Source organism: Fukomys damarensis, unplaced genomic scaffold, assembly GCF_012274545.1.
Source record: "Fukomys damarensis isolate Sample0158 unplaced genomic scaffold, DMR_v1.0_HiC HiC_scaffold_12, whole genome shotgun sequence".
Lineage (NCBI taxonomy): Eukaryota > Metazoa > Chordata > Mammalia > Rodentia > Bathyergidae > Fukomys > Fukomys damarensis.
The window spans coordinates 15,516,806-15,530,917 of record NW_022900924.1 but is presented as its reverse complement, the minus strand read 5'-3'; the positions used below and the strand labels follow the sequence as shown (position 1 = coordinate 15,530,917).

The following is a 14,112-nucleotide window of genomic DNA, read 5'->3' as shown; positions in this document are numbered from 1 at the left end:
TTCTACTTTTAAACATTTGAGACAGGACCTAAGTCACTGAGTTGCCGGGGCTAAGCTTGAACTTGTGATGCTCCTGCCTCAGCCTCCCAGAGCACTGGGTTCACAGGTGTGTGCCATCACATTCAGCTCCTCATTCTGTTATTGTTGTTTATTTTTTTAACAGTATAGACCGTCATTGTTTGCATATACTTATCTCCTACTCAGAGGCATACAGGTTGTTTCCAGTGTTTAGCTCATAATTTTGTAGTAAATAATCTTGTCCATAAATCATTTTGCACAAGTCCAGACATCTTTGTAGGATAAATTTCTCAGAAATGTAATTGCTATGTCAAGAATATGTGCTTTCCTAACTTTGATAGATCTTGCCTGATTAGTTCCACAAGAGCACTCCTAGGGAGCGTTTCAGAATACTTCATTGCCACAGCCTTGCTGGCACAGTGTGTTATAAACCTTGTTAATATTTTGTCTGGTATGGTTTAGATCTAAAACACACTCCCCCACCAAGAGCTCATGTGTTCAAGGTGGGGTTTTTGGAAGGTGCTTGGATCGTAAGGGCTCTAACTTTATCTATGGATTAATTTACTAATGATCGCAATTTGATGACAACTAGACAGTAACAGAAGCAGGTGCACCTCCTTGAGGGAGTGGATTGTGGGGATGTGGCCTGGGGGATTCTATCTGGTCCTCCACCCCCGGCTGCTGTGAGGTGAGCAGCTTTCCCCCAGCACACCCTCCTGCCACGATGCCCTGCCTCACCACACCTTGAAAGCAGCGGATCTGGCTGACCATGGACTGAGACCTCTGAAGCCATGAGCCAAAACCTGCCTCTCCCACTTCCAGTTGTTTTTCTCAGGTGTCACAGCGGCACAAACTGATTAGCACATAAACTGATAGGGGGAAAATGATACTTCAGTGTCACTTTAGTTTGACTTTCTCTTATTTATGAGAGATTAAGAATCTTTTCAAGGAGCTGTTGGTGTTTTCCTTTCCACAGCCTTTGGCCACCTTTCCATTAGATTGGGGTTTTTTTTTTATTGTTTTCTTAATACATATTTGACAGGTAATCAAAGGAATGAAATAAAATGAATGCTATGGCTCAGTGGCTCCAATAAAGTCTGGCAGAAGCAAGAACAGACTTGGCATGGCTAGGGTTTCCTATCTGTTTACATGGTCTTAGGGAAGATGGTTGGTGCCGCCATCCCCACTACTGTAATTCTCATGGTGGCACCAGAGCCGTGTACCTGTCTCCCTGCCTGGGAATTTTCCTGTTCCATCCAGGTACAGGACATTGTGGGATCCAGTTGCTATCCTCCCATAGGAAAATCAGAAGGGTAGGGGAGGTGACACCCAATTGGGGGAACATTGGATTAACAGATGAAAAACTTGAGGTAGATTGTTCCTGCCCCAGAGGAATGGAGCAGAGGCGCAGCCACTCTGAAGACTCCCAGGACCCCAAGCAACCATCAAAGCTGCAGCTGCTCCAGAGGTCACTTGCACTGTCTTCCTTCCCCTTCTCTGCTTGGCCTCCCTGAGTCATGTTCTCCAACTCAGGTCAGTTCGCAATGCTTTTGCCCAGCCTATGTTTTCTAGGGAGCCCTGCTAATACAGGAAGGAAGCCCATTTCCAGTGGGAGGAGGGATATGGCTTGCACACTGTACATATGACATCTGGCTTCTAAAGGCAGAATGGCTTGAGGTAAATCTACAAATAGGGTTTGAATGCCAGACCCCATTTATTGAGCACTTACTATGTGACAACACTATGCTGAAGGTTTCACATATGTTATATCACTTAGTTCTCAGGAAGTATGGCTCTGTGGAATGTGGCTACCACTGTTTTACCCACGGAAGAGAATTTGAATGTGTGAAATCGCTTGTCCAAGATGGTAAATGACGAAGGTGGCTTTCAACCCAGTCTGCTAGGCTCCGGCGATCAGGTGACCCAAAGTCACAAGAAAGGCTGTCAAGAAGCTGGGCTTGGTGGCACACACCTATAATCCCAGTACTCTGGGAGGCTGAAGCATGAGGATCAGGAGTCCAGGCCCAGCTTGGCAACATTGGGACTTAGCCAGACCGTGTCTCAAAATTTAAAAAAGGGCTGGAGATGGAGCTCAGTGTGAAGGCTTTGGGCTCGGCCACCAGCACTGCAAAAATAAGCCAGTAATAAATGAATAATTCAGGAAAATGCCTTAACAAAAGAAGTAGTCTCACTGACTTGCTCTAGGCCCCCTCTTCTATGTTACGCATGTAAGGGAGTATTAATAACAGTGGGTGCCTTGAGGACAACAGCGTGCTGTCCTTTCTGTGTGTAACCTGCGTACCAACCCGGGATGGGAACACGGTGCTTCCCACGCGTGAACAGACCCTGTGGGTCACAGGCAGAAACCTGCACTCGGGGAGTCCGGGGCTGCTGACCACCGCCCAGCTGCCTCACTGGAAAGGGACCCGGAGCGTTCATTCGTGCCCCAGGTGTTTTCAGCACTCTCCACAGCCCCGCCTTGCTTTGTACTGGTCACCCTCTGTGTCACCCTCGAGAAAGAGTTTTAAAAGAATTCAGTGGTGCAGATGCCACCAAAGCCACACCGGGCAGGCGCTGGTAAAGAGGACAAACTTCCAGTCAGACACAAAGAATAAGTTCCAGCCGCCTGTTACCAGCATGGTGACCGAAGTGGTTAACAGAGTATATTTTCGAAAATGCTAAGAGTGGATTTCAAGTTTCTTACCCACAAATATCATAAGCAGGTGAGACGATGGATACTTTCATGAGCTCAGCCTAACTATTCTGCAGTGTGAGCATAGATGGGAACATCCCACTGTGCCCCATCAATCTGTATACGGTGGTTATCAGTTCAGTGTTGAAATAACTCAAAAACTACAAATAGCATAGAGTACAAACTGAATCTTTAATTCTCCATCCACGTGTGTGTGAGTCCTTTCTGAGTTGTCCTGTGACCATCAAGGCTCACGTGCCTATCTCAGTTGCCACTCAAAGCTCGCAGTCAGCAGCTCACTCCCTGTGCCCGGCTTGGGGTTGGCTCCGTGTCAGCACACGACAGTTGTCCCTGACCCCAGAGGAACGAGCATGCATTTGGTCCCGGCTATGGATCACGCGCTGACCCTCGGCCAGGCTGTCTTGCATCTCCTGTTGCGCATTTGTAATCAGAGTATCGCTTGCCGGATGAGCGCGCGGAGCGTGAAGGGCTTGTCTGAGGCTGGGCGGCTCTCTGGATTCGAACACGGGTCTCCCAGCCCTGCTCCTCCTCCTATGGTGGCTGCTTCACAGAGCTGGGAGGAGAGGAGGGACGTGGTTCTAACTCCCAAAGGGCCAAGGTGCAAGGCTGGGTGTGGACAAATGGGGACCTCAGACCCTCAGCATCAGGGTAGAAGGCGCTGTCTGGTGGGGTCTTCCTGGCCACTCGCCCAGTTTCCCAGAGACATCACAGTCCCTGCAGCTCAGTGCTCACTCCTGAATGTCCCCTGCTCTGCTCCGGGCAGCACTCAGCACATCCCAGGGCACGTCGCCTGGCTGCCTCCGTCCAACCCTCCCTCCGTGGGTCGGCCATCCATCAGCCGAGAGCCTCCGAGAAGAGAGCTATTTAAAGCCACATGTTCCCAGAGGCTGAGTCACACTGGGCTGGACCAGCAGCCCGAGTCCCTCAGCCTCTGCAGCCAGTTAGGCTCAGACTTCTAGGCTCTGCCACGGTTAATAAGATGGAACGGGACACCTGGAGCCCCACGCAATTTTGAGGTGTCAAAGGGGGTGTTGTTACCTCCCTGGTGACCACTCCTCTTTATTATGATGGTGACCAATCAGACATGACAGCCGCTGCAGGCTCCAGTGTTTACTAGTTGTGTGGCCTTGGGCAAGCTGAGTAGCCTCTTTGAGCTTCAGTGTCCTGTAAGATGGGGTTAACAGCTGCCTTGTCGAGTGTAGGACAGAGATAAATGCGACGGTATATGGGAAGCCCATATCACAGCCCCCAGCACGCTGTAAGCATTCAATAACAAGTACGAAATTAAATTAAATTAAATTAGCATTCACCTCTCTGCTAGGCATGGTCAGAGAATACCAAATCCAGTGCGATGTGTTTCTGCTCCGAGACAAGTTGCTGCCTGGCTGTTGAGAGAAAACACATTTGTGAAGCTGTAATTATCATGTCCGCTCAGTGCAGCCTTCACTTGGTTATGAGCATCTGCTTTCAGAAGGCCAGGCCGGGACCGAGGCTCTGGGGACACAAATGGCTCCTGCCCTCAAGCACCTCATCGTCCATCGGAGACACCAGGACACGCACACACGATGTGACAGGTGACGCAAGAACCAATGAGCAGCTGATTCTTCTGGGGACATTTGCGAAAGGCTTCTGCAAGGAAAAAAAGATGCCAAATACAAGGCCACTGTGACCTCACCCCGCGTTCCAAGTTGATTATTTGATGTAAAAATAGAAAATTCCAGAAGCTCAGGAGGAAGCTCAGCCTTTGCTGCTGAGGGCTGACGGCCCTTTCAATCCACATCTGCCTTTCCAGACTCCTCTCCTGCGCCTCTTTACAATAGCGTGCCCTCTAGGCCCATCAAACTTCCAGTGCAGCTTTGAACACACCCCTTTCCCATTTTCGGAAAGCCCTGTCCTCTCTGTCTCCATCTCATCAGTCAGACTTTTAAACTGCACATGACAGAAACCACCAACGCTAAAAAGCCGAACAAATATATATGTGTTCAAATAAATGAAGGATCTAGTGGTATTGGCTTCAGGTAAGGCTGGATGGAGGGACTCAAATGGTCTCCAGACTTTCTCTTTCTTGCAGATAAATTTCCCTTTGTGTTGGCTTCACTTTTGCCTTTGCCAGTGGCAAGATGGCTCTCAGTAGTTCAGTCGTACTTCCACTTGTAGCAACACCAGGAGAAGGAAAGCTCCTTTTCCTTTAAGATTCCTGAGAGTCCGGGCTTGCCTCCCATTGGCTCACTTTCAGTTATGCGCCCCTCCTCAAGCCAATCACGGTGGCCAGGAAGACGGAATGTGCTGATTGAACTGATTTGGGTCACGTGTTCACCCCCTGGGAAACCATAGGCCGAGAGTCGCATGCCGCCTCAATTCACACAATTGTGCATAAGTCCCTCAAGGGCAATGGCTATGTTTTGTTAGTATTGTAGGCTCGGGCACCTGGCACAGTGCCTAGAACGTGGTGAGTGTTCACCAGGGGTCATGGACGGAGTGAGTGAAGCAAATGTGTTGAACTTGTGCTGCTCTCAGATCTGCTGCTGTCCTTTCCCGGTCCTCTTATCCTGGGAGGGGATGGAACCCAATGGGCTGTATTTCCCAGCTCCCTTACTTCTGCTTGGGGAGGCTTATGGGAGAACATGAAGGGCCCTTGTGGATAGGAGGAAGCAGAGCCTGGGTTGCCCCTAGGTCCCCCACTCTCTCTGCCTTCCCTACTTCTCCTTTGAGAAACTTTCTTTGTGGTGGCCACATCATTCCTTCAGTTCTAGCCTTTGCCTAGTGACTCTGATTTCTTAATTGTTCCCTTCCTCCTCTTCCATCTGTTTGTCCAGACTTGTGGACAGTTGTCCCTTTTTGCTGTGCTTTATCTCTGGGTTACCTCACCATTCCTTCTTGGCTCCTTGACCTTTCTCATCCCCCAGACAACCCATTTCAGCATTACATTTTATCTGTTTGAACTGCTTAGTGTGGGGTCTGTTTCCTTGGTAGGTGTCTGACTGATACTGATCTGTTAAGAGGATTTCATGCAAAACCTTCAGGCCATTAGGAACAAGCTGGCACCGGAGACTTATCTGAGCCAGAAAGAGACTTTGGTTTGCCCTTTAAGGAAATTTTCAGCTGCTTATTTGAGAGACAGAAGTCACCTTTTTCAGAAGACTCTGTATTCACTAAGAGTTCTCCATTCATCAAACACCCCTGCTGCTTGTCTGCCTGGTTCCAGCTGCTCAGGGAGGAGCCGATCTGTGGGGAGTCAAAAGATGTTGATCATGAAAGTGGCAAAGAAAAAAGTGATGTTTCAATTGTGTATGTGCGTGTGTGTGTGTGTGTGTGTGTGTGTGTGTGATTACTCTTTTATGCCCAAATTTCCAGAAGAAAGGCAAGCTTCTTTAAATATTGACTGTGAGAAGGGCCTCAGTTTCCCCAGCCTGGCAAAGGAGAATCTGGGTAAGGGCTTTTCTCCCCATCAAGTAAAGCAGTAAACGAGGTGGACAAGCGGCCAGCAGCGGTGGGGTCAGACCTGGGGCCACAGCCAGCCGTTCCACTCGGCTTTGTCCTTCACGGGGCCGTGGTCTCCTCTGCTGCACATGGAGGTTACAGCACCTCCTCTCGGGGCTCCTGGCAGAAGGAGCATGGCCCTGCCACAGATGGACATGGAAGGCCATGCATGTAGGAAATACTCCCAGGGTCAGGGGCTGGGCAGAGACGGGGGGGACGCTGCAAGTGGGGATGGGGTTTCTTTTTGGGGTGACAAAATGCTGTGGAATGAGATAATGTGATGGTTGAATGATCTTGCAAATATATCAGAATTCACTGAATTGTGTGTGAGAAAATGGTGACTGTTAGGGTAACGAAGTCGAGTGTATAGCTCAGTGTAGCAAAGGGGAAATAGGTGCTAAGCCAGGTCAGCACACAGTCACTTGATAAGCCAGGATACTTCCAGTGGCCACTTGACTGGTTCCCCCACTTTCCCTGCTCCCCATCAGAGCATTCAGTGATGTTCACATCATTCCGGCTCTCTAAAGTCTTCCCTGGCTCCCATCTCTCAGGGTAAAAGGCCAAGTCAGTGTAGTGGCCTTCACAGTTCTGTGTCACTTGGCTCCTGGCTTTCTCATGCATCTTATCTCTTTGAGATTCTTCCCTGATTCTCTCTGCTTGAGCCACAGTATCCTCTCACAGCTCCTAAAAACATACGCTGGTTATGTCCCTACCTCAGGACTTTTGCACATGCTCCCCACTGCCCGGAATGAACTGGCCCTAGAGATCTGCTGAACCTGCTCTTTCACACCCGCGTTTTGGTGCTTGCTCACTGTAACATTTTCAGGGAGACCTTTGCTGACCACTCACACTACTTAAAATAGAAACCCCTTGCCCTATACTCCCCGTCCACCGGCCTTGGCATGGTCAGTTCTCAAGCCTCCCTTCCTTTTTTTTCCTTTTTGTCTTTCTTTCTTCCTTTGTTCTCTTTCTGTCTCCTGCCTCCCTCTTTTTCTTTCTTTCTTTCTTCCTTCCTGCCTTCCCCTCTCCCTTCCTCTCTTTTTCCTTCCTTCCTTCCCTGGGGATTGAACCCAGGGTCTTCACACTGAGCCACATCCCCAGCTCTTTTTAAATTTTATTTTGAGGCAGCATCTCATTAAGTTGTAAACTTGTGATCCTTCTGCCTCAGTCTCCTGAGTAGCTGGAATTAGAGCCGTGCAGCCCCGTGCCAGGCCATACTCAATGTTTCTTGATTGAATACCTCAATGTTAGCTCTATGATAACTTATAGTAAACTTTTGAGACTTTTGATCTTTCTCTTTTCCTCCCATGAGGTCTCCTGCAGATTTTGACTGGGTACCTCTTTTAAACATCTTCCTTCCTCCCAGCTCGTCCCTGTCAAGCACTGGGTTTGGAAGTGTTGTCCTTGAAGTGTAATCATAAAGTTACTCCAGAAAAGAGTTTTGTCTTGCTTTGAACCGAACCCTTTTTTATTCTTTAAAAGACACTAAACCCCCTGCTGAATTCTTCAATGTAACGAAATCAGTTTTCCAAAGCTGAGGCAGAAGCTAATTTGTGTGTTGCTGTCAGTAGACAGCTTTGGATTTAATTGCCTCTGCTAACCTTGTTGGGATTTGACCATGTAACATTTAGTGCACAAAACATCCTCTTCTCTCTGGGGTCTGGAAGCTGCCTTCTTTCTTCTCTCTCCAGAAGGAGAGTGGGATTTTTTTATTGGTTTCAAGGTCAAGATGGGGAATGAACTATAGTGGGAGGAGCTCTTAGATCAGGAGGCAGATTCTAGAATTTGGGCTCTAGAAATAGCTCTGGAATACTTTGGTTAGGCCATTCTTTCAGAACCCTTTGGGGGAGGAATATAATTTGTGTGATTTTAATCACACAAGTCATACAGAAATATATTTTCATCAAAAGTTTAAGATTTACTAATAGAGTGAAGGTTCCTTTTGATCTCAGCCCCTCCCCGTGCCTCTGACATAATCTGTCCTATGTTAGATATTTTGTGACACTGGGCATTGGACCCAAGGCCTTTGTTACTGAGCTACACCCTCAGCCCATTTCTATTTTTTATTTTGAGATAGCTAAGTTGTCCAGGCTGGGTTCAGGCTTGCAGTCCTCCTGCCCCAGCCTCCCAGAGTGCTGGGATTTCAGGCATGCACCACTGTGCCTGGCTCTGGATTTGTTTTTTATGCATATGTCTGTTAATGCAGTCATGTGGCATTTAATGTCATTAAATTTAATTGCATCCTTAGGTGATTGCATTGTTCTGCAAGCCTTGCATGGTGCACAGAGTAGTTACACAAAGTAATGCGACTCCCTCCGACGTCACCAGGCCCCAGGGTCTTCTGGGTCCCCATTGCCTGCATGGTATGTCATTGTGACTGGACACAGCATTGTTTTGTGACACTGTGTGTCCATAAAAATACAATACTAGTGACACTGTACCACACCTTGTTTTTCCCCTCCCGACATTTGGTCTCTGTCTAATTTCTAGGTATATTTCCCCCATTTTGGGATATAGCCCTGGTTTTCCACAATACAGGTGCTTTGTGACTTAGCCATGTTCCCACTGTTGAAGGTTTAGGCTGTTTTCAGTTTCTCCTTGTTGCAAACCGCACATGATGGGCGTTCTTGTTCAAGCCCCTCTCTTGGGTGGACACTGAGAGATGGAGAGAGAGCAGGCAGGTGGCCCCTGACTCTGTCTTCCACGGCAGAGCACATCGAGTCCAAGGTAACCTGGGGATCATTAGGGACCCATGTGGCCCAGTCTGTGTTGTGTCTCGATTCAAAAAGTCAACCAGTTGACAGAAAAATGTAATGGAACACAATTCCATTTTTGACTTTGTTGCTTGGGAAACCCCTAGAAGTAGTGTGAGGAGGGGGTCAGAGTTGGGGGTACTTGTCCTCTGTGAATTTCTCCCCAGTGCTGTTGGGTTCTTCTCATTTCGGTTAAAATTGTTTCTTTTTGTTGAGCTAAGTAAGGCAGCACAGGAACTGTTTGTAGAAAGAATGCTTAAGACCGGGGATTTAGCACAGTGGTGCTGCCGCCTGCCTGTCAAGCCACAAGGCCCCGAGTTCAATCCCTGGAACCAAGAAAAAGAAAACAAAAGAATGATTAGGGGAGGCAGATTGTAGAACTTGGGATCTAGAAATAGCTCTGGAGCTAATAGCCATGCAGTCTGGGTGAGGGTGTGAGTATAAGTCACTTCACAGTGAACAGCAGTATATTATTATTATTATTAATTATTATTATTATTTGAGTTTATTGGTACATTTTAGGTATACAGTACAGACACATTCATCATTGGGATCTTGTACCTCTACATGACAGGTCTTGGTTCTCATTTTTTCCCCTTGTCCCTGCCCTCCCTTCACCCCCTCCTCCCCTCCCCATTTACAAATACTTTATTTCCATTTTTTTCATGTTCTCATATTTTTTTCTTTTCCCTTATTACCTTTCCCCTACTCTTCCCACTTTCCCTACACCTTTAGCCCCTTTCTTCCTATTTCACATTGTCAATTATCTCATTAGGATCTTATGTACTATTATAGTTTTTCACACCAGAGGAAACTATTCGGTATTTACACATGTGTGACTTATTTATTTCACTTAGGAGTATCTCCTCAATATGTATCCATTTTCCTATGAATGAATCTAATTTATCATTCTTTATGGCTGAGTAGTATTCCATTTTATAGAAAAACTACATCGTCTTTTTCCAGTTTCCAACTGATATATTAATATTATTATCAGTGCTGAGCATTGGTTTACATCCCCAACCTTTTCTTATTTTGAGACAGGATCTTGCTAAGTCATTAAGTTGCCCAGGCTGGGATCAAACTTGTGATCCTCCTGCCTCAGCCTCCCAGAGTGCAGAGAATACAGGCCTGTATAGCCACACCCAAGGCAGTCTTATTGTCAATCACACATACAGATGAAAGGCTGTAGTTTGCCGGAGGCCCTCCATCCTTCTTCCTAGTCCTGTCTGTGTTCTTGCCAAGTCAAGCAACTCTGCTTACACAGAGTACCACCGACCACAGCTGGGGCACTTGCCTTTAGAACTTCTTGATTATGGACAAAATTAAAAACTACCCAGGAGTAGAGACAGCAGAGTGATCCACCCACCTGGACTCATCATTCATCATCAACAGTGATCAGCACATGGTCCTGGTTTTCCAGCTGCGCAGTGCATCCTGGGCTACGCTCTGGTTCACTTCCTACAAATTCACCCCATTTATCTTCATGTGGCTTTGAACCCTCCAAACCTAAGGAGGCCCAGTCATGCATCCTGCCAGTCTCCCGCTGATGGGCGCTGGCATTCCTTCCACGCTGATGTCACCACCAGCGAGGCTGCCAGGAAGGCGCTTCTCCGTCCAGCTCTGGAAATGGCGAAAGTGGATCTACAAGTAATACCTACAAGTAGAACTTCTGGGTCAGGGGGGTCATGCCGAGATGCCGACGGGCCCTGCCAAAGAGCCCATGCCTGGAGTTTCGTCCTCACTTTTCTGTTGTGTCTGGAAATGCTCATCTCCCCACCTGCTTGCCAACACGATGTGTTATCACACTTTCTCTCTTCTAGTTGGGTCCTCGGCCGAGTTTTCCCACCCCGAGAAGTGAGATCTATTTAATACGTCGTAGAGTCAGTTCGGTGGGTAGAAATCCACACCGGACGGGGAGAAATCAGGGAGCGCCAGGCATGGGGAGGGCAATGCTTTCTCAGCTTTTGCTCGGGTCGCACAGCGGTGTGTGAGAGAACGGGGCTGTGATGTGTGAGCGCATTCTTCACTGTGGGTCTCCGTCCAGAGTTGGAAAGCACTGCTCCATTGTGTCGGCAGCTGCTTCCCAGAAAGATCTCTGCATTCTCAGCTCTCCCCGAGGACAGGGAAGCAGCCCCACACTCTCTCACGTGCCCGTTCTGTCCCCTGAGGCGAATGTCCTGACACAGCTCCATTCAGCCCCAGTGACTGCCGGTCACCCTGGTCACCTCATCCCCTGTCACCTCGGGTCCAGGTGCCAATGTTCTGGGGAGCACTCGGGGCTGCTGGTGACAGGTTTTCCCCAAGGGCACTGTTTCTGTGCAGGGCGGCTTCGGTCTCTGCGGTGGTCATGCTGTAGTTCCAGGGCCTCAGACTCCTGGGTTTCTGACACCAGGTGTCACTGCAGGGGTGAAAACGAGGCAGAAACGACCAGGACAACTGTGTCTCCTTCCTGGCATTCGTGCCTGCCCTGGACCTTGGTGGGTGTTACTGCTTCTGCATGGGGCGCTGTAGGCCCCCAGATCCCTCCCGACCCCTCATCAGGGCCTCCCATTTGCTTGATCCAATGGACAAGAAAGCCTTGTGATGCGACCCACACAAGTCAGACAGACAGACAGACAGACAGATGACAGACAGACATGCTCTGGAGGAAAAACCAAAGGTAACTGCGGTGGTGATTTATCTTAGAGGACAGTAAGAGGACCATGGCAGGGAGTGGTTAGGAGCTCTAGCCCCTCCCTGGGTGAAAGTCCTGCCTCTTCTCCTCTACCAGATAGATCACCTCCCTGCACCTCAGTTTCCTCCTCTGTAAGATGGGAATAACAATGGTGGCTCAAGTCGTGCGGGTCTGAACGTGTTCTGTCACATGGGCAAGTGCTTAGTTAGCAGTGGGCACAGGGTAAGTGCCACCATGGTCCGCAGTTAGTATGAGCACTGCCTTTAGGGACACCACTCTCAGGCTCACACAGAAGCTCAGACAGGAGGAGAAAATGCTCAAAGGAGGAGAAAATGACCATTTGTTGTTGGGTCAAATTTTGTAGATGAAAATCGAAGCAAGATTCAATGATAGCAACTTAGTTCTCTGGCACAAAAAAACAGCTCCCTCTTCTTTTCCATTAAGAAGCCTGACCCCTGCTTTGAAATGGCGATTGCTAGTCCAAATTGGGTTTGATTCTTTTTTTCTCACTTGCAGCACTGTCATCTTTTTTTTTTAATCATTTATAAGCTGATGGAACCTATTTGAATGGAGAGATTCAAGGGGTTTTAAAAACATTTGCCACTTTTCAATGTTTTAATGCCCTAAAGAAAAAGTTGAGGCACTCTACAAAGCGTGGGAGATTTGCTTTTTCTAGTTGATGTTTCTATTCAGTGTGCCCTTCAGTCTTCCCTTGATTCTTGGTGTCAGTGGGGAGAACTGGTCTAGCTGCCCACACCACCCTCAGCCCACAGTGGAAGGAGAGGAGAGCAGGGGAGGCCAGAGGCTGCTTGAAGGGAGAAATCAAGGGACAAGCCTGCTTTAGACGAACATGCTAAGGAAGTAAGGAATTGACAAGAAACTTGCCATGTTGTGGAAGAAAATATACATGGATAATTACTTATTACCATTTTAAATTATTGTTATTAGTATTTTGCCATGCTAGAGCTTGAATTTAGGGACTCACACATACTAGGCAAATGGTCTACCACTGTGCTACATCCCTGTCCCTAAATTTTTAAAATAAAGCCAAAGAGGATGGAATAAATGGAAAATTCTCCCAGGCACTAGAGACCAGTTCTCAGATTGTCACTGGCTCACAAAATATTATGATGATTAAATGAGAATATAATATTTAGGAAAAGAGAATAGCAAAGCTTCTCAAGCTGCCAATGTCCTGGACATGTCTGGGAACACTGGGTTGAAAGTCCAAGAAATGGGTTGGCCCTTGAACTTCCTCTGTCTGGTTTGTGGCTGTCCCAAGACACTAAGCTTCTCAGCTTTATATCCACTTTAGTATCTCCGCTGCCTACTTTGCAATGTGAAAACCCTCTGAAGAATATAAAGTTGCACATGAGAACATAGCACATGTTTAAAGGGTAATAAGCAGATGGTAAATATCCTTTTGGCCACCAAGTACTCACTGTGCATGGACTCTAAGGCACTGTTGTAGACTCTTAGGCTACCAGGGTGTTTTCTTTGAAGGATATAGAAAAATAGGGATAGGTGGGGAAGACAGTAGCAACAGATCAGGAATAAACTACTCCAAGACCTTTATTGTTATGGAAGAATTGATTAATTTTAAATTAAGGCAGGAAGCTAAGAAATAGATGATAACCACTGAGAAATAGAAAACATATGTATATGTATAATTTCCAAAGTAGCAGTGTAGAAAGTAGAGGGTAGAAAAAGCAAAGAAGGGGACCATGGGAAAAGCACAGCAAACAGAAAGCCCTAAATAAGGCAACAGAATGAAATTCAACACAGTAGTAGTAATAATAAATATAAATGGCCTAAACTCACCAATTAAAAGATAGAGATCAAAGATGGGACAAGGTGGAGGGGAATCCAGCCACATCTAACATATAAAGACAGAGTTTGAACTGAAGCATGGTGGGCTGTGATTGTGTCAAACACAGCTTTTATTGGCTATTTATACTTTCCACTTTCTTAGGGACTGTATAATAAAGCAGGGATTAAATTAAATTAGCTGGGTACAAATCAAGAGTGACAGGAAAGAAAAGAAGTCATTTATTGAATCTGGTACTGTACTAGTTGGTTTTAAAGGGAAAAAAACTGGTTTAGGATAGAAATGTACATTCTTGTATAGCTAATTGCTTCAACACTCAAACTTTGGCATCAGAGGGCCTGGACTTAGTTTCCAATTAATTTATTCATTCATTTACTCATTTGACTACTATTTATTGAATACCTGCTGTGGGCTAAGAAATCTATTCGGCACCTTTAGCCATGACCTTATTGAATCACTTATTTATGGATACAATAAAGCTGCATAAGAACCCCCAACAAGCCAGGCGTGGTGGCGCATGCCTGTAATCCCAGAATTTGGGAGGCTGAGGCAGGAGGATCACTGTGAGTTTGAGACCAGCCTGGGCTACATACTGAGTTCCAGGTCATTCTCAGCTACACAGTGAGACCCTGTCTCAAAAAGC

At 47.1% G+C, this 14,112-nt stretch overlaps 1 protein-coding gene and 1 long non-coding RNA gene across 2 annotated transcripts in view; one reads left to right on the top strand and one right to left on the bottom strand.

Annotated features, from left to right (window-relative positions):
- Positions 1–14,112, top strand: part of Rph3a (rabphilin 3A) — a 212,053-nt gene that overhangs the window by 99,795 nt on the left and 98,146 nt on the right. The window lies entirely within an intron of this gene.
- On the bottom strand, positions 2,913–4,970 carry LOC109117416. Its single transcript, XR_002024725.1, has 3 exons — positions 4,042–4,970; positions 3,770–3,895; positions 2,913–3,284 (listed from the first exon to the last, which is right to left on the bottom strand). It is a non-coding gene; the product is annotated as an uncharacterized LOC109117416 (long non-coding RNA).